At 32.3% G+C, this 19,110-nt stretch overlaps 2 long non-coding RNA genes across 3 annotated transcripts; one reads left to right on the top strand and one right to left on the bottom strand.

Moving 5' to 3' along the window:
• Positions 1-369: 369 nt before the first annotated feature.
• LOC111988106 (uncharacterized) lies at positions 370-3,603 on the bottom strand. Of its 2 annotated transcripts, XR_002880389.2 has the most exons (3): positions 3,208-3,578; positions 1,689-1,758; positions 370-784 (listed from the first exon to the last, which is right to left on the bottom strand). It is a non-coding gene; the product is annotated as an uncharacterized LOC111988106 (long non-coding RNA). The 2 variants fall into 2 exon arrangements; XR_010625061.1 differs by lacking the exon at positions 1,689-1,758 and having other exon boundaries at positions 3,208-3,603.
• Positions 3,604-12,560: 8,957 nt separating this feature from the next.
• Positions 12,561-17,743, top strand: LOC136063381 (uncharacterized). Its single transcript, XR_010625060.1, has 2 exons — positions 12,561-13,252; positions 17,247-17,743. It is a non-coding gene; the product is annotated as an uncharacterized LOC136063381 (long non-coding RNA).
• The last annotated feature ends 1,367 nt before the right edge of the window (positions 17,744-19,110 follow it).

The following is a 19,110-nucleotide window of genomic DNA, read 5'->3' as shown; positions in this document are numbered from 1 at the left end:
TTCTTTTGATGATATTGGGAAATCTCTGGCTCAGTTGTTAGATTTATGCCAACGGTCCCTCTTTGATTGGTCTCAGTGTTGGGATCTCTCAGATTATTCCGCTCTTTTGGATTTTCTTTTCTCTTAGAATAGTTTAATGACTGTTTGTTTTTTTTGTTTCTTTTTACTCTTTATTAACTATCGTGAACCCTATGTATTTTTCTTGCTATTCCTTTTTCAATAATATTTTGTTTCTTACCTATCAAAAATATAAATAAATAAAATAGATATCTATCGCATATTATTCAATATCATGTAAATATAGTCTCTGCTGGATCTTGATTTTAATGAATTTCAACTAGTCAATTAATTAGGCTTTCACATCGCGCATTAAACAATCGATTTCTATTAAATCTAAATTCATATAATCATATATTGAATTATATTATACAATGCCAGTACTTTGTCAAAAATAATAATAGATTATACAATTTTGGTAAAATCATGACCATAAAAAGACAGCACAAATGCAAGAACCATATCTATAAAACCCCAAAAAAAAAAAAAAACAATAATGGAATTGAAGTGTTGAAACCAGCCATCCATATTATCAGCAGAAACACAAATAGAAGGCAGTAAATACCTCCTTGAGGCAAGAAAACTTCGACCATGCTCTGTTAATTGCAAGAGTTGAAGAGAAGGCATGGCTTAAGATCAACCCCCCCTATCAACAAATATCAGCAACTGTGATGGCTTCCTCCTAGCCCCCAGAGCTAGAAATTAGATGTAATTGAGAAAACATAATCTGCAGCCAAAATAGGAGTAATAAGAAATTTCAGAGAACATGAGACAGAGTAGAAGCATTTAATGGATTAAGGATGAAAGCTGCACACACTAAAAGCGTAATTGAGACATGTTTTCTGCAAAATTACACATTATTTTATATCAACTATGAAGCCAGTGTCACCCCTTAACTTTAGCCATGGACAAATACAAGGCAAATCACACTACACAGGACACATATATACATCCCAAACGGTCATTCTAAATGTCAAAATCCAGATTCGCCTTTCCTTTTCTATTTATTATTAATTTTTGGACCATCAGTATACACCAGGCCCTTTCATTATACATCAAATTCCAACCATAATTCAAAGGTTTAAAAGGTGCACGGTAAGACTGAAAAGCAACCATCTTAGGAAACTGACGTTACAGTCCATTTCTTCTTTGCCATTTTGGATCAAAATAGATGAAAATAGACATGATGGAGCGAAAAGAAGTAGACAAAGCATAAAACAAGGGTTAAAGTAGTAAAGAAGAATATTTTAAATACGGAAATGACAGGATAATTAGATACATGGTACAAATGAATAAGCGTGGTTGGCCTTAGTTAAATAGGGTTCATAATGCTGCCTCAAATTAATTGAATTTAAGGCTTAGTTGATTTGAATATGTGAGAATTGTGAGAAAATTTAGAAAAATATTTTTTAATAAAATATTAAGAATTCATTTAAGGCTATACTTGATTAAGGACTCTATATACATTTTTGGATAGTTGCTATGGAAGAGGGGCCATTTGAACCTTGGACATCTCCATGGAAAATCCTAATGTCATTTGAGCTACAAGGCTCTTGGACCATAGACACAAATATATTGAAGAACAGTTTCAGAAATTTGGAGGAGAAATTAAATTCTCTACATTCCCATACATTTTTCTCATTTGACAATTATTCACTTGGAATTGAGCAAGCAGCCTAATGGAAAGGCAGCTGTTGATATCTGCCAACACAGAAGAAGATGATCAAAGTTAGCAGAGATACTGTACAACAATAACAATGTATTAAGTAGACCCTGTATATATACCACAAACACTGCCAACTACATGTAGAGGATGCTACATTGCAGTACCATTTCAGAGTGAGCTCTGAAGGAACCAAGACCTCTGAACAGACAATAATGTTAACCATGCTCCGCCATATGTAAAATTCAGTGAGGGCATAGTTTTGGGAGACTGATGATTCTAATTTAGGACCAGCAAACATGCATTACATAATTTGCTTGTTCTTAACAATAGTTCTTGGCACAATTAACAGGTAACATATCTGCAACATCACTAATCAAAAAAACATGTCTGCAATATCATTTGACTGAGTTGATAACCAACTAACCAAGGAATCACGAAACTGCATGAGCAAACTAGTAGAAATGCAACAAGCATGTCACAGATGATATTCCCAAGGATTTTGTGAAAGTTTAGTTATAGGTTCTTTGGAGAAAAAGAAGCACTTCGAGTAATAATTTCAAACCCAAGTAAAAATCAAGGTAAGTTTACCTAACAAATGATAGAGAGAACAAAGAATAACATGGTTAGTCAAAAGCAAACTGATACCCAAAAAAAAAATAAGTATCAAGGATTACAAGACACACCATATATTGATTGCATTGCAATGTGGGTAATCTAAAATTTTCAGACCATAGAAAGGGGAGACCTCTTTTTTCTTTTTATGATAACATGGAACCTCACCAAGGCAGGGCCCTTCGGACCCACCCTGATTGAGTAAACCATAGATACACAGCCCACCCACCAAAACTGTGTATCAGGTAATCCAAGAGAGCTCCTTGTGGCTATCGAACCTAGGATGTCTAAGTTTACAGCTCATCTCAAGCTTCCAACCACTAGGTTGCACCCTGATGGGACACCTACCTAAAAGTGATGATTTTACATATTTTGAATCAATTGTCCATAATGGATAGGATAGATGACATTAGGAAATGCAACTTGAGGGTCGCCTCCACACGGAATGCCTCTCTCTCTCTCTCTCTCACACAAAGAGTCCCAAACACCGTGTTAGGCGCTAGAATTGCTGTATACAATCTTCAATTTAGCTACTTTCTACTTCCGCGCACACACACACATAGTCCCAAACAACTCTAACTAGGGAGGGGAAAAAAAATACGCTATAACTTGATTTAATTGCCATACACGATTTTCAATCAGCTACTCTAGCTACTTTCTACTTCCATACCAGCCTAAAACTAAATTTCCTCGACAAAAATATAACCTAATGCCCAAACACCTACCTAATATAAATCCATCTAAATTATCACACAATCAAGAAGAAGAAGAAGAAATTCAATTTCACAGTCCCTTGGAATTTAGAAGAACAAAAACAACAAAAACAGAATTTGAATTTGAATTTTCAATTCCGGTAAAATCGGTTCCATTACCTGATGAGGATTTAAGCTCTTATCCAGGAGGAGCCCAAGCCGGACGCCTAATAAAATTGAAACGGAGATCTTGGCGATCGAAACCCTATGATATTCTTGATTTTTGTCTTTTTCTTTTTCTTTTTTTTTGGGTCTAATCCAGAAGTACTGTTTGGATGGCAGGAAAGGAACCGGAGAGAGGAAAACTCCAAACCATAAGGAGAGAGATTGTAAGAGTTTTCATCGTCAATATTTTGCTTTTGAGTTTTTATAGCAAAGCAGGAGATGAGAGAAAGTGAGAGTGATTGTGATTGTGATTTGTGATCTTGAATCGCGTAAGCAGCCTTTTCCGGAAATTCTCTACTATTCTTTTTTTTTTTGTCCTGAATATTTGGTAATGGGGTAATTTTATTTTATTTTTTTTAAATCTTTATGGGCAATGACTTTATACGGCAACAATATTTATTGTCTGTAATTATAACTGACAACCAGGTGACACCTGAAATTAGGAATTTAGGATCCTTTGTTTTTTTAGAGTAATCCCCACCAGAGTTCTTAAAATTTAATCTATTTAAAAAAATTCTCAAAAAAATAATTATTTATGTATATATATATATATAAATATTTAAAAAGTTATGGTAATTAAGGAGTAAGACCTCTTCGGACCAATGGTGACCTCTTCGAATGGTACTCCTCCTTCGTTTCAAGATATATTTCTTCCAGATGGACTCCATATCAACCGGGTTCTTCTATTCGGATACACAATAACCCTCAAATAGGGCCCTAGGCCCACTACGTAAGGTTGGGCTTCCCCCCCCCCCCCCCACAACTAACATCACTTTTTGGATATTTAAAATCAAAAAATCATTTTTAAAAGAAAATATAATTGGTCAATCACTATGTTTTTCAGAATTTTTGTAGACATTTTTTTTCTAGTTAGGTTAAAAGCTGGAATGCAACTTCATTAAAAAAAAAAAAAAAAAAACTTGATTTGTGATTGGTCTAGATATAATCTTATTTTTTTAAGTAATGTTATAAACACAACTATTTTACAACATTTTTACAATTTGCTAATGGTGCTCCATATTAGAAGTGGTAATAATTTGTCACATCAATAATTTGTAAAAATATTGTAAAATAATTTGTGAATATAACATTACTTTATTTTAATTTGCTATTAGTTGACACCTTCATATATTGTGAAAATATCATGAGATATTGTTGTGAGAATAAAATAACTCTTACATTTAAAAAAAAATTATAATCAAAATGTAAATACAATTTGTTAGCTTCAGTAAAGTAGATTCTAAGAGATGAAAGAAAAGGGAGGGAAAAAAATGCTATAATAAGTTATGAGATTAAGATGATTGTGTCTAGTTTGGGAGAGACATACTTGATTCTTGAAAATTATCTTCAAAAAATGGCTTTTGTTAATGAATAGCCTAAGTGTAGTTATTAAGGTGCATTTAATTCTCCATTAAATAGTCTTTTTGTACATTTTTCAAAAAATAAAATCAAAATGTACACACCAAAAAAAAAAAAAAAAAAAAAAAAACACACACACACATAATTACAGTGGGTTTATGCGTGTAAGCCAATGAATAACAAAAGTTTATTTTACAACCATGCTCTCTTAGCTTGACAGTCACTCTATAAATACAAGTTATTATGAGGTGGTAGGAAGGGCATGGTTTAAGCCTCTATAATGAAGTTTCACATACATATATGCTAAATGATGATGATGTGGTCTTACCTAAGTGAATGAGCTTATCATCTTGGCTTTCATGTTGATTATTATGAATGGGTTATTTGACACTAAAATTAAAAAAAAAAAAATAAATAAAATATATATATATATATATTGGACATGTGAAGCAATGGCCAACAATTAACAACTAATTTTAGATTCAATTTTGGGTTATGATTGTGATTCTAATTTGTGGGAAATTGTATAAAAGTGATGACTAATACAATTTGCAATACTCTAGGCCTTCAAGCCTAAAAGGTTGAGTCGATGGGTAATATGATTGACATTGTGTTTATAAACATAATAATATTTTGGAAAGAATAAATAGTAACTCATTTAGATTTTTATGAATAAATCAAACATAATTCACATTCCCATAAATATAATAATCATATTTATAAATTAAATTAAATGTGGGCATAGTTACATTTCTGAGCATCTAGGTTCTTTGAGAACCTAGATGTTAAGGGTCATGTTAGATTTTCCAAACCAAACACTGCCTATAAGTAACAGGAAGAGGGAAAAAAAAAATCCTTTCTTAAAACTGAAAATCCCATAGACCAACTACGAACAAATAAACTATAATAATAAAAATATATTACAACACCAAAGGTTATGCAAAAATTTGAGTAGACGACAGCTAGAAGAATAATATCACTTACAAAACAAGAAATACAATCCCGACATGTCAAAGGCGTAAGCGTAACTCAATGAAACTAATACCAGAATGAGATCGCTATTGTTATTATTTTATTTATAGAGAGAAAGGTAATGAGATCTCTATTATAATACAACAACATTTCGTGCAGTTAAGTTGTTGCACTTTTGGAAATCTTAAAAAAAAAAAAAGTTGTTGCACTTTTACTAAAAGAAAAATCGTTGCACTTATTTATTTATTAGAAACTAGGCGTAGATGAATATCCTCCATTCACATTATCACCAATAAATCGCTCACATATCTAATATGATTAGACAGGTTAGCACTTTTAAGTGCTCTGTGATTATATTTTTGTTTTGTTTTTTTTTTTAAATTTTAATTTATAACATCCGTTTCTAAAGACCTTACCAATTAAATTAATTAAAACTCACTTTTAAACTTTTTATTTAATATTATAAAGAAGAAAGTTTATTTATTTATTTATTTTTAACGTGAATATTACTAACTATGACACCCACTCACGTATTTATGGATAGGTGATATATTACACTTCACTTTTTGATCATTTTTGTTTCAACTTCACTAAAAGAATAATAAGGCCTTTATTGTTTTACCTTAAGATGCTATATATCATTTAATAAATTTACCAACCATTCTTTTAGACTTTTTAGGTAATTCCACCAAGAGTTCTAAAAATGAGTGGATTAAATTTTATTTTATTAACATTTGGAAATAATAATGTCGGATACGAATAGTCTTGATCAATCAAACGTGTGGAAGGTCCGAATGATCTTCCTAGCAACTCTAGTGATAAAAATAAGCTCTAGGTATGTTTGGAGACGATAAGAACAAAGAAATATCTAAAGGAAAAACTGCTATCACCATATTAAATGCACTGCAGTAACTTTTCTTGTTGCATTTATGTGGAGAAGACCTCTGAACAATGTAATATCAGCTACCGCCACTCACAAAAAGCTAAAAAAAATACATGACATGACATATACTCAAGTAGGTACACAGATGAAGAACAAGTGGATGATGGGGATAATGGGGAAGGATGCTATATAAAGAAGAAGGGCTCCTGATAAGAAAAATGAGAGAAAGAAAAGGCTTGGAGATAGATCTAAGAACTGTAATCACTATTCGATTTATCATAAACCACTTCGGACTTCAATTTATTTAGTTTTTACGTATATCTTTATGCTAGTTTATTCTTGGAGGTTGTAATAAACCGTTGTTAATTCCATAATCAACCTAACTCTATCATCCACGCTCTACAAATCTATTGTTTTGGGATTGGGCCACAAATCCTAACCCCACATTAGTTATTACACATAAAATTTATTAATTGATGTGTCGTTGATGTGTAAAGTTCGTAATATGACTAATATCGTTTATATATTCTTTTATTATAATTCAATAATTAAAACCAAGAATTTGAATTCAATACCTTGAATTGATGTGGAACCATGGCTCTTGCCTTTTACCATATTCCATGATTGAAAAAACGGGACACTTCGAAACTATATGTATATACTTCTATTTAAGGAATTTCTCTTGTTTAAATTCTTATTTTTTGATGCTAAGAATACAATAAAAGTTCACCTATTTAGAAAATTTAAATAATAGGGTTATACAGGTAAAATTACTAATTTTAAAATTCCTAAATTCTAAATAAATTTAAAAAGCCATTTCTTATTTGCTGATTCCTACTTTTTATGCTTAAAATATCTTCAAACTCACGTGTTTAAAAAGTTTAAATAATAAGGTTAGACACATAAAACTATTAATTTTAAAATTCCTAAATTTTAGATAAATTTAAAAAAGAAGTTTACCAACAAACGGTTTTTATTTTTAAAAATGACTAATTTTAAAATTCAGTTTTTATTTTTTTTTAAAGTTACATTTTTTTTTTCTTTGTTCTCTTGAACATATTTATTCTCATATTCCCACTAACTTTATTATTAATAACAAATAGTTATTTCATTCTACGTGGATAGACCTAGGTAGGGGCTTAAGAGGCCCAGGCCCCCTTAGGTCCAAAAAAAAAGTTATTTTAGTTATAATATTTTTCATTTTTGTAGTTAGGTTCCCTTCCAAAACCTTAGGCCCCATTTCTCTACAACAAATCTAACTAGCCTCACTCAAATAGCAACTATTCAACCAAAAAACTTAACAAAAACAATAAAAATATTCATAATGGTGATTTTATTTTAGCAAAAAAAAAATAAAAAAATATATATATATATATTTTACCACCTGTAGGGATATTAGCCTTGGAGGTCCATTACACATTTGTACATTGGGCCTTTGGCCCAAGCCGAGGATTAGGACTAGTATGAGGAGAGAGAATTTCCATCATTAGAGATTGTGTTAAATAATAAAAGAGTTGGTTTTGGCCATAAAAGCTCAGCAAGATAAGCCGAGGATAAATGTCTCATCGGAAGAGAACTTCTTAGAAAATTTTGTCGATATGAATAAACATTGTGGAGACGTCAGACCAAGAGAAGCCTTCAGATACCTTAAGAAGAAAATTGTCACAACCGCATTTAATATTTTGCAGCTATTTTCCTGGCTGTATTAATGCGGATAAGACCCCTGAATAGTACAAAGTTAACTACCTTAAGGCCTACACAACCAGAGATGGTGTCTGATGGGACAAGCACTCAAGTGGTAGTGCAGGTGATCAATAAGTGTAAAATCAAGATGCTTTAGAATGAGATATATAAGGAAAGACGTCCTTCATAGAAAGGGGATCGAAAATTAGAAGGAGGGAAACTAGTACATTGAGGAACCAAACTTGTAACCAAATTGGAGGATAATAAACAAAAACAGTTCACCTCGGATCTTGTTGAGGACTGTTTTTTCTTCAATATAATCCTATTTCTTTTCATTCTCCTACTTGAATTTATTCCAATGTTTGTTTAATAAACTATAACCTAGTTTTTCAACTCATTCTCTATAAATTTATTGTTTCGGGCTTCTTGGGTTTAAGTCCATTCACGTAGTGGATTCACTGCCCAATACTGGTCCTCACACCACCAAAGAACCAAAAAATAATGTGTTATTAGAGAAGCTAAACCTAATTTTTTTGCAACCAAAATAAACTGGTATAAATACCAATTGACTATAGTAAGTTATTAAAAATAAAATACAATATTTTATTAAGATTATATCTCTTCCTTCAATTAAAAAACTCAAATTCTCTCAATTCCTTTATTATTTTAATGAATTGTTTATATTATTTCAAATAAAGTTATTAAAAAAAAATATTTGATATTGGGTGTATTGTAAAGTGAGGTGGTAAAATAGATAAAGTAAATTTTTGAGGTGCTAAAAGCCAAAATTTTTAGTATCATCAATGTGAATGCTCTATCTTCAACAATAACAAAAAATCCTAACCAGCCTAGTATTAAAAAAAGACATAATTTTGTTTTTGTTTGTCTTTGTTTGTAAATTAGTGCATCTTAATGTATTTAGAAACAACGATTTTGAGTATTTATAATTTTTTAATACTATATGGATGCCTATTTGATTTTTTTTTTTTAATACTCCGGCCTCCGTTAGCATAAAATTCTGGCTCTGTTCCTGATTCTACATGTCTCTTCGACTTTATCCTTTTTTCTATTTCTTCGTCAAATTCTAAAAAACAAATCAAATCAGGTACATCTTATTCCCACTTTCTTACTAATTTCAAAAGGAAGACAATCACTCAAAACTCAATTAAAAATGTATAAACATTCCATTTGTTTTTAATAAATTTCATTATATTGCTTTTTTTTTTTTTTTTGTCTCTCTTTCTCTAATCGCTCCACCGCTTTTATAAACGTAGGCATTGTATTTTTAAATTACAATGAGACTAGACTGACTAGGGTGTATATATATAGTATGTACACATACGTGGTCCGTAAGAGTAATTCGCAATACGATCCTTGTGTTAATTACAAATTACAATCGTATCCGTGCGCATAAGAAAACAAAATATCTCAATGACTGCGTCCTTATCTAGGGCCGGACGTTTGATGTGAATCCCTTCGGATGTGCTGTATGAGAGTGCATTGTTATTGTTTTTTTTGTTTTTTTTTTTTTTTTTGTTTTTGTTTTAGGTGATATGTTTCATTTTAAATGTTACGTCGACAATATTTTTACAATAAATTATAAATAGTACGAGTTATTATTAATGAGGTAAAAAAGTAATTTTAGTAGTAAATTTAAATTAAAATTAATAACAATTAATTATCTATGATTTGTCGTGAAAATATTTTATTTTAAAAAAATTAAACTACTTAATATACTATAATTTTTATCACAACTATTCATTCATGTAATGAACTGTAAATGATGAAAAAGAAAGAAAGAAATTTAAGGAAAAATGACAATCAATCATTTATAATTGACCACAAAATAATTGAGGCAAAAAATACACTGGAACCAAGATGATTTAAAAATAAATAAATAAATCACTGAGGGGACATTTCTTTCTCGTCAAGGCATTTGAATATTAGTGCATCAAACTGTCTTACCTCTCCAAATTGACATATAGTTCTCATTCAGTCATTTGCCATTATTTGGAATATAACTAACAACTTCCAACTGCTTATAAGACCTTTTGACGTGGTTTATTAACTCGGGTCATGTTAATGAGTATTTTTAAAGTAATTGTTAATAAAAATGACAACCAATTATTTATAATTGACCACAAAATAATTGAGGCAAAAATACACTGGTACCAAATGATTTGAAAATAAATAAATAAATCATTGAGGGGACATTTCTTTCTTGTCAAGGCATTTGAATATTAGTACATCAAACTGTCTTACCTCTCCAAATTGACACATGGTTCTCATTCAGTCATTTGCCATTATTTGGAAAATAACTAACAACTTCCAACTGCTGATAAGACTTTTTGATGTGGTCTATTAATTCTCAGGTCATGTTAACGAGTGTACTTAGAGTAATTATTAATAAATTATATTAACAAAGTTTTAACACAATTTTTATGAAAAATATAAAAAAAACTATCAAAACAATTAATTTCTTTATCATTTTTTCATAAAATATTTATAAAAATAATTTCTAAACTAATACTCTTAAAAGTTAAGACATCCTTTAAGGCTTTAACATTTCCTATTAACTTTGAAAATAGTTAACAAATTTTCTAAGAGTATTGATTTAGCAATTATATTTAAAAATTTGTTATGGAAAAAGAAAAAAAAAAGACAATTAATTTTGTTGACAATTTTTTATAATGAAAGAGTTATTAAAACTTTTATAAAATTATCTATTAACAAATGCGCTAAAAACACTAGTTAAACGAACCATTAACTTTATTCATTTGCATACAATTTTCAAAATTTTATTTTTATTTGAATATTATTATATTTTTGTTATTTGAGTTTTAAACTAAATAATATAATAAAAAAAATAAGTTGGACTAAATTACAAAACACACCTATTTGTGGCTATTTTCGTCCAATAAAATCATGTCACTATTGAAGATCGTACTTCAAAAATAAAAGTTGTCATCTTTAAGACTCATCAACTAGTGTCTCAAAAACGCACATTAAAAATTAATAAATATTATAAATTATAAGTTGTAATGCACACTTTTTTAAAAAGAAAATACAATTGTTAATGACTCATTGACTTACACGTACAAATTTATTATAATTTTGTGTGTTTTTTTTATATATGCGTACAATTTGACTTTATTTTAAAATAATATATAAAAATATTACTCCACTTGATAAAAAATTTAATGCATTTTAACCTATCCCTTATTTTTTAACCCAAAAAAAAAAAAAAAAAATTTCTTTATACATTTCACCTAAAGACCATGGGCAAAAGTTGTCATAATCCTAGCTAGTGTATTTCTAGTATCCGTTTAGCATGATTAATTTTGTCAACTTATTTTATTATTCAACTTATTTTTCTACTATTCATGAGTCTCATTGCACTTTTTAGTACTATTCATAGGTCTCACTATATTATTTTAGTTAACTTTTATCTTTATCTATAATAATTTTAGTAAAAAGTTTTCAGTTTCAACAAAATAAACCGATCTCAACTAAGCCCTTAATGATGATATTTAGACAATGAAAACTCAGATATTCCTGGCCAAGTAACAAGTACGATTATAATATATAAATGCAGGCACTTTCAGAAATGAAAATAACACTGCCTCAAGGTCAGCAGGCACTTCCTCAAAGAGACCCACCAAGAAGCACCCTACTTTTGCAACAGCAATAATCCAAGTAAATTACTAGCATGATTATGAGAATATTTTTTGGGACAATATGCTCAATAATGCGAGCTTGTGTGCGTTTGTCAAGCCAAAAAATACCAGCTTGTCTTGGCAGGTTCCACAACGAAAAAATAAATTTCCTCATCTTTCTACTGTACTTTCAGCAACCAAACAATCAATAAAGTGCATCCAAATGCACTCTTATAAACTCAGAGAAAGAACATATCAAATGACAAGCATACATTCACACTATCATTCAAATACAGAAATATGCATTTCAAATTCAATAAACCCCAAGGTTTTATATATACAAGCCTCTTACATCACTTGAAAAGTTTCACATACTCTAGACTCAAAATCTTTGTTCATTTTTCTACAGTTGATTTTAATAAGAAAATTTTGTTAAAAAATGAAAAAGAAAAGAAAATGATAATAATAACAATGATATAAAACAAGTTTTTGCTCTCAAACACAATGAACCAAAACATGTTTCCTTTCCAAGCTGCTTGATATGAGATGGAAGTTACAACTGCCACTCCTATCAAGGTGGCTATAGGTGCCGAACATGAAACCCAACAAATCTGCTTCATTCATGGCCTCGTTATGTATGTCACAATAAGTGTTTCTGTTTGATGATGGTTCACTCATCTACAATTCATGGTTCATCCTCCGCAAGCTGCACATTGTATCCATGCTTTATGTCTGTTCCATATCAAGGTTACTAGCAGAGATTGAAATGGGAAAAGAGCATGCCAAAGGAGGATCTCCACATTAAACAGGCAGCAGCCCTAGTGGTCAAGCTTGAGGGAAATTCCCTCTTTTCATCAGGTAATATATCTGGAGCAGCATCAAAGTACTCAGAAGCATTGGCATTGTGTCCAATGAGATCCAAGAAAGAGAGAGTGGTTTTTGTACAGTAATCGAGCTCAGTGTTATCTTCTTTTGCAACAACCTTTGTTTGCCATAAGTGATGCTACACGTGCTTTTGTCTTCACAATCCTCTTAACCGTCATGCCAAAAGTTTATGGAGAAGAGCTCAGGCATATGACATGCTGGGTTTAGCTAAAGAGAGTTTGTTAGATGCCATTCTGTTCATAAATGAGTGCTCTCAATCAAATGACCCTGATCTGTCATTGAGGCAAAATAAGGTTCCTGACTATGCTGAACGATTAGTGAAGAAGCAGATGCGTGCAGCTTGGTTATTCAGGGAGGCAGCTATCAAACATGGGGTGTCCATTGTGAGGGTGATGCTGGTGACATCTATGGCCGAGAGACTGATGATTCCGAGTGGGAGACAGCTAGTGAAAGTGATATTGGAAATGATGAAGAGATGAGATGGGCGATGATGATGATGATGACAGTGAATGGAAGAATGAGGACGAGAGGAAAGATAAATATGATAAACCCTCGATAAAAGGTATTGTTTGAGACTTCTATAACTGCTAACTTTATCTACTTTGTGTGGAGAAACCATCCTTTTTCTTCTCTTTTGGATTTACTTGATTTTTGTAATGTTCGTTTTTTATTTGTTCACCCCTGTATACTCCCTGTGTACTTGGGTGTCTCTCTCTTTTGATATCAATGAATCTTTATTACTTATCAAAAAAAAAAAAAAAAGAATGCTAAGGGCAAGTGGTCCATATGTGGAGAGTAATCCCACAATCCAATTTGCCCAACCTATAAAATGATGTTAACTTGCCGTGATGAAAATTTAACCATATGATGAATCAAAATTTTCTATGGTCAAAGGTGATATTTATGTGAAACTCTAGAAGAGTTAAATTAAATGGTTTCCATCGACAGTTAAGTGTGTGCTTTACTTAAAAAATAATGATAATAATAAATAAATAAAGAAAAGATAACTGTCTGGAAATAAAAAGAAATGGTTCTTGCATATAGTTGTTGGTTCTCTCAATGAAAATATTACTTCACTGTGATATGATAATAATGCTTAATTTGTGTGGCAAAATTATAAATAGGCTAAAATATTTTATAGATTACCCCTTTTTTTTTTGTCTATTTTAAAGTACCTCCTGCTTTTGGTTTTCATAACTTTAGAGTCGGACATAGTTTATATACAACCCAGTTTGGAGGAATTCCTCCAAACTAGGTTTGGTGTCACAATTAAAAATTGACAAGTATCTTTGTCACATGACCAATTAAATGAGCTATCAGACCCAAAGAAGTCTTTACCTGCTTAGTTATGCCACTTGCCACCCACCACCGGTGGTGGCTCCTAAGATCAATCCTTCTCTCTTCCTAAAGCTGAACCACCACGAACGAATGTCAAGATCCTCTCACTGTTCCTCAAGACCCTCTCTCTCTCTCTTTGATCTAAAGCGGAGGCTGCCACTCCATGACGGCGATTCTTAGCTCGGTGAGGACTAGAAATAGTGAATGGTTATGAAATGGGTATTTGCAAAAGTTGGGTTTTAGGGGCTGAGGGGAGAACACGAGTTGAGTTTGTAAGTGACCGATGGAGAGAGATGTGGGTTAGGAGTTGTAAGGGCAGAGAGAGAAAAGGTGATGCAGAACGCGTAGGTGAATAGTAGTAATAAAAGAACAAAACAAAAACCCAAGGCTTCACCACCTTGGGGTGTTTGGCATCATCACCAAATGTACAACACAAATCAGAAAATATCCTCTTATTTCAAAATACACGACCACAGAATGTTTGGGGTGCCTCTTCTTATAGGTTCCAGATTACAACCATAATAAATGCCCACTGATTTGAAGGTACAGAAATCAAAAACAAGGGTTACAAAGATCAATTTGAAGATACTAAGGACAAAAGGGGTTGTAGTACAACCCCCCTCCCCCCCCCCCCCAAAAAAAAAGAAAATACTATCTAAGCTATATGGTGTTCGAACACTCCCCAAGGTGAGAGAGACTCAACCTTGTCGCCTACACCTCCCCTAAACTCTTGTAATCGGTGGGCGATGTCCCTGATCTAGTGATGTATCCACGCCACTCTGGTAGTGCTTGAATAAATATGGATCAAGTTGCTGAAGATCGTCTCTGATAATCCAAGTGCAGTCAGACTTTGGTCATCCTTGCCAGAGAACCTAAAAGCATTGCATCGCTCCACCCCTAGTGAAAACATCCTGCAATCCAAAATAGCATCAATGGATTCTTTATGGGCTTGTGGAATGTGTAGTGGGGCAGGGTTAGGTGTAGGGCTAGTTGTTGGGGGTGGGGGGGTGGTGTAACAAATAGTTCATAGTGATTACTGGATCTTTGTATGCAACTAAATCCTCAATGTTAAAATTCAAGCTAATGCCATAGTCATAGGGAAGATCAATAACATACGCATTCTGGCCTACCCGCTTTTGAACTATGAACAGCCCAACGCTACGAGCTTGCAATTTCCTAACGGCCTGATCAGGCTAATATGGATATGACATAGTCCCTACATTAAACTCTAGGTATTGACAATAGAATCAACCCTAATTTTGTAACAAGCATTACTCTCATGAATATGCTTACTAATCTCTTGGTGCAAGTCATGAACGTGCCGAGCAAAAGACTCGGCGGATTCAAACATACGAACATGAGGTGACATAGGGAGGAGGCCTGGCCTTGTAACCGTGCACCACCTTAAATGGGCTCATGCCAATGGTTCTATTAGCTGAGTTATTGTATGCAAACTGGTTTGTAGGGAGGATAGTGGCCCAATTTTAAGTGTGTTCAGCCACTAGCCACCGCAACAAATTCCCTAGGCTTTGATGACAACCGTAATCTGGCCGTCCAGGGATGATACGTTGTATAGAACTTCAATTTCGTATCGACAAGGTACCTGATGCAGGGAATGTGATGGGCTGTTTGTGTATGGTTTAGAAACAATGAAAGGTTGAGTTGCTTAGAACACATTGATAGGTGGATAAGTACCTCTACAAGAACACACAGTTCCAAATAGCACGCAAAGGCTAACAATTCATTCAATTACCAGAAACTGATTTACAAAAAGCTTACATTCTACTACTTATACTAGTTGTTTGGCATTGGCAGCCTCTAGATGGTTGACAAGTGTCTAAATCCTATCGGCTAATGCTTAAGAAATCATCTAACTAACTAACTAACTAATTAGTTATAAGAGGATTAGGATATAGCTACTTGAAATTGCCCTGCATCAGTGCCACAGGGTTTTTCAGAAATAACCCATAAAGCCAACGTCCCTGTTTGACACAAGGACTTGGGGAAGCCATACAATTTTGCAATTTCTTGAAAATACAAGCTGGCAATTTTGAACGCATCTGACTTCTTGCTTGGAGCAGGGAAGGAAATGTGCCATTTTAGAGAACCTATTGAAAACAACGAGAATGGACTCATGCTTCTTAATGGTTAGAGGGAGGCCTAACACAAAGTCCATGCTGATATCTTGCCTTGGTCTATTGGGTATGGGCAGGGGAGTGTAAAGGCCAACATTTTGCTTACAATGTTTGGCCAGTTGACATTGGTGACACTGATCAGTTACCTTGGCAAATGATGGTTGGGTAAGATTTTTGTTGTTTTTGTTGGGGTTTACTTTTTTGGCTTTTTTTTTTTTTTTTTTTGGTTTTGTTTGTTCGTTTGTTTGTTTGGTTTGGAAGGTTGGGTTTTTGGATCGGTTGTGGTTGTAGGTGTTATGTTTTGAAGGGGTGGGGGCCTCGGGTTCAGAGTCATGCAAGGGGAAGGGTGGTGGGACTCACGGGTTTTGGGGGATTTGTGGTGGGATTTGGGGTCTGTTTGTGGGCAGCAGCAGCTTGATTGGGCTTGTTCAAGATGTCATGGGGTAAATGCTTGAAAGTAATGTGAGTCATGATTTTACCAGGTCTGTGAATGAAGCTTCTTCTGTGTTTTGTTATGGCTAAGTTGTGAAGGAGTGCTGTTCTGAGCGTGGATGGGACTTGCTGTTTTAGGCTTAGACTAGTGGGGGTTGGGTTGGTGGGATCAAAAACACGCTGATACAAAGTTGATGCAGAATGTGTGGGTAAATAGCAGTAACTTAAAGAACAAAACATAACCCAAGGCTTCACCACGTTGGGGCGTTTGGCATCACCACCAAACGTAAAACACAAATCAGACAATATCTTCTTATTTCAAAACACGCTACCACAAAATTTCTGGGAGCCTCTTCTTATAGTTTATTGACAGTATGATTGATGGTCTATTTCTCTTAATACAAAGTTCTGGAAAATTGAAATCTTTACAAAATCAAAATCCAATTATAATAACTGTACCCTAAACATATCATTTTTTTCCAATATAATCTACAAATATTAATTCCATGAAGATTGAATATTATAATATTTTTTATTCATTGCAAAGTTTGTTGCCTTTTTCAGTTTTATTTTTCACTTGCCAAGTTCTTATATGGTGTTTATGTTGTTCTTTTTGTGCCTTTGATGTTGGACTCGTTAATTTTGTGTTAGAACCTTGATATGGAACAGACATAAAGCATGGATACAATGTGCAGCTTGCGGAGGATGAACCATGAATTGTAGATGAGTGAACCATCATCAAACAGAAACACTTATTGTGACATACATAACGAGGCCATGAATGAAGCAGATTTGTTGGGTTTCATGTTCGGCACCTATAGCCACCTTGATAGGAGTGGCAGTTGTAACTTCCATCTCATATCAAGCAGCTTGGAAAGGAAACATGTTTTGGTTCATTGTGTTTGAGAGCAAAAACTTGTTTTATATCATTGTTATTATTATCATTTTCTTTTCTTTTTCATTTTTTAACAAAATTTTCTTATTAAAATCAACTGTAGAAAAATGAACAAAGATTTTGAGTCTAGAGTATGTGAAACTTTTCAAGTGATGTAAGAGGCTTGTATATATAAAACCTTGGGGTTTATTGAATTTGAAATGCATATTTCTGTATTTGAATGATAGTGTGAATGTATGCTTGTCATTTGATATGTTCTTTCTCTGAGTTTATAAGAGTGCATTTGGATGCACTTTATTGATTGTTTGGTTGCTGAAAGTACAGTAGAAAGATGAGGAAATTTATTTTTTCGTTGTGGAACCTGCCAAGACAAGCTGGTATTTTTTGGCTTGACAAACGCACACAAGCTCGCATTATTGAGCATATTGTCCCAAAAAATATTCTCATAATCATGCTAGTAATTTACTTGGATTATTGCTGTTGCAAAAGTAGGGTGCTTCTTGGTGGGTCTCTTTGAGGAAGTGCCTGCTGACCTTGAGGCAGTGTTATTTTCATTTCTGAAAGTGCCTGCATTTATATATTATAATCGTACTTGTTACTTGGCCAGGAATATCTGAGTTTTCATTGTCTAAATATCATCATTAAGGGCTTAGTTGAGATCGGTTTATTTTGTTGAAACTGAAAACTTTTTACTAAAATTATTATAGATAAAGATAAAAGTTAACTAAAATAATATAGTGAGACCTATGAATAGTACTAAAAAGTGCAATGAGACTCATGAATAGTAGAAAAATAAGTTGAATAATAAAATAAGTTGACAAAATTAATCATGCTAAACGGATACTAGAAATACACTAGCTAGGATTATGACAACTTTTGCCCATGGTCTTTAGGTGAAATGTATAAAGAAATTTTTTTTTTTTTTTTTTGGGTTAAAAAATAAGGGATAGGTTAAAATGCATTAAATTTTTTATCAAGTGGAGTAATATTTTTATATATTATTTTAAAATAAAGTCAAATTGTACGCATATATAAAAAAAACACACAAAATTATAATAAATTTGTACGTGTAAGTCAATGAGTCATTAACAATTGTATTTTCTTTTTAAAAAAGTGTGCATTACAACTTATAATTTATAATATTTATTAATTTTTAATGTGCGTTTTTGAGACACTAGTTTTTTTTTTTTTTTGAGAAAGAATTTTTGAGACACTAGTTGATGAGTCTTAAAGATGACAACTTTTATTTTTGAAGTACGATCTTCAATAGTGACATGATTTTATTGGACGAAAATAGCCACAAATAGGTGTGTTTTGTAATTTAGTCCAACTTATTTTTTTTATTATATTATTTAGTTTAAAACTCAAATAACAAAAATATAATAATATTCAAATAAAAATAAAATTTTGAAAATTGTATGCAAATGAATAAAGTTAATGGTTCGTTTAACTAGTGTTTTTAGCGCATTTGTTAATAGATAATTTTATAAAAGTTTTAATAACTCTTTCATTATAAAAAATTGTCAACAAAATTAATTGTCTTTTTTTTTTCTTTTTCCATAACAAATTTTTAAATATAATTGCTAAATCAATACTCTTAGAAAATTTGTTAACTATTTT

Source organism: Quercus suber, unplaced genomic scaffold (genome assembly GCF_002906115.3).
Source record: "Quercus suber isolate HL8 unplaced genomic scaffold, Cork oak 2.0 scaffold_21, whole genome shotgun sequence".
NCBI lineage: Eukaryota > Viridiplantae > Streptophyta > Magnoliopsida > Fagales > Fagaceae > Quercus > Quercus suber.
This window is presented reverse-complemented; position numbering and strand designations above follow the sequence as displayed.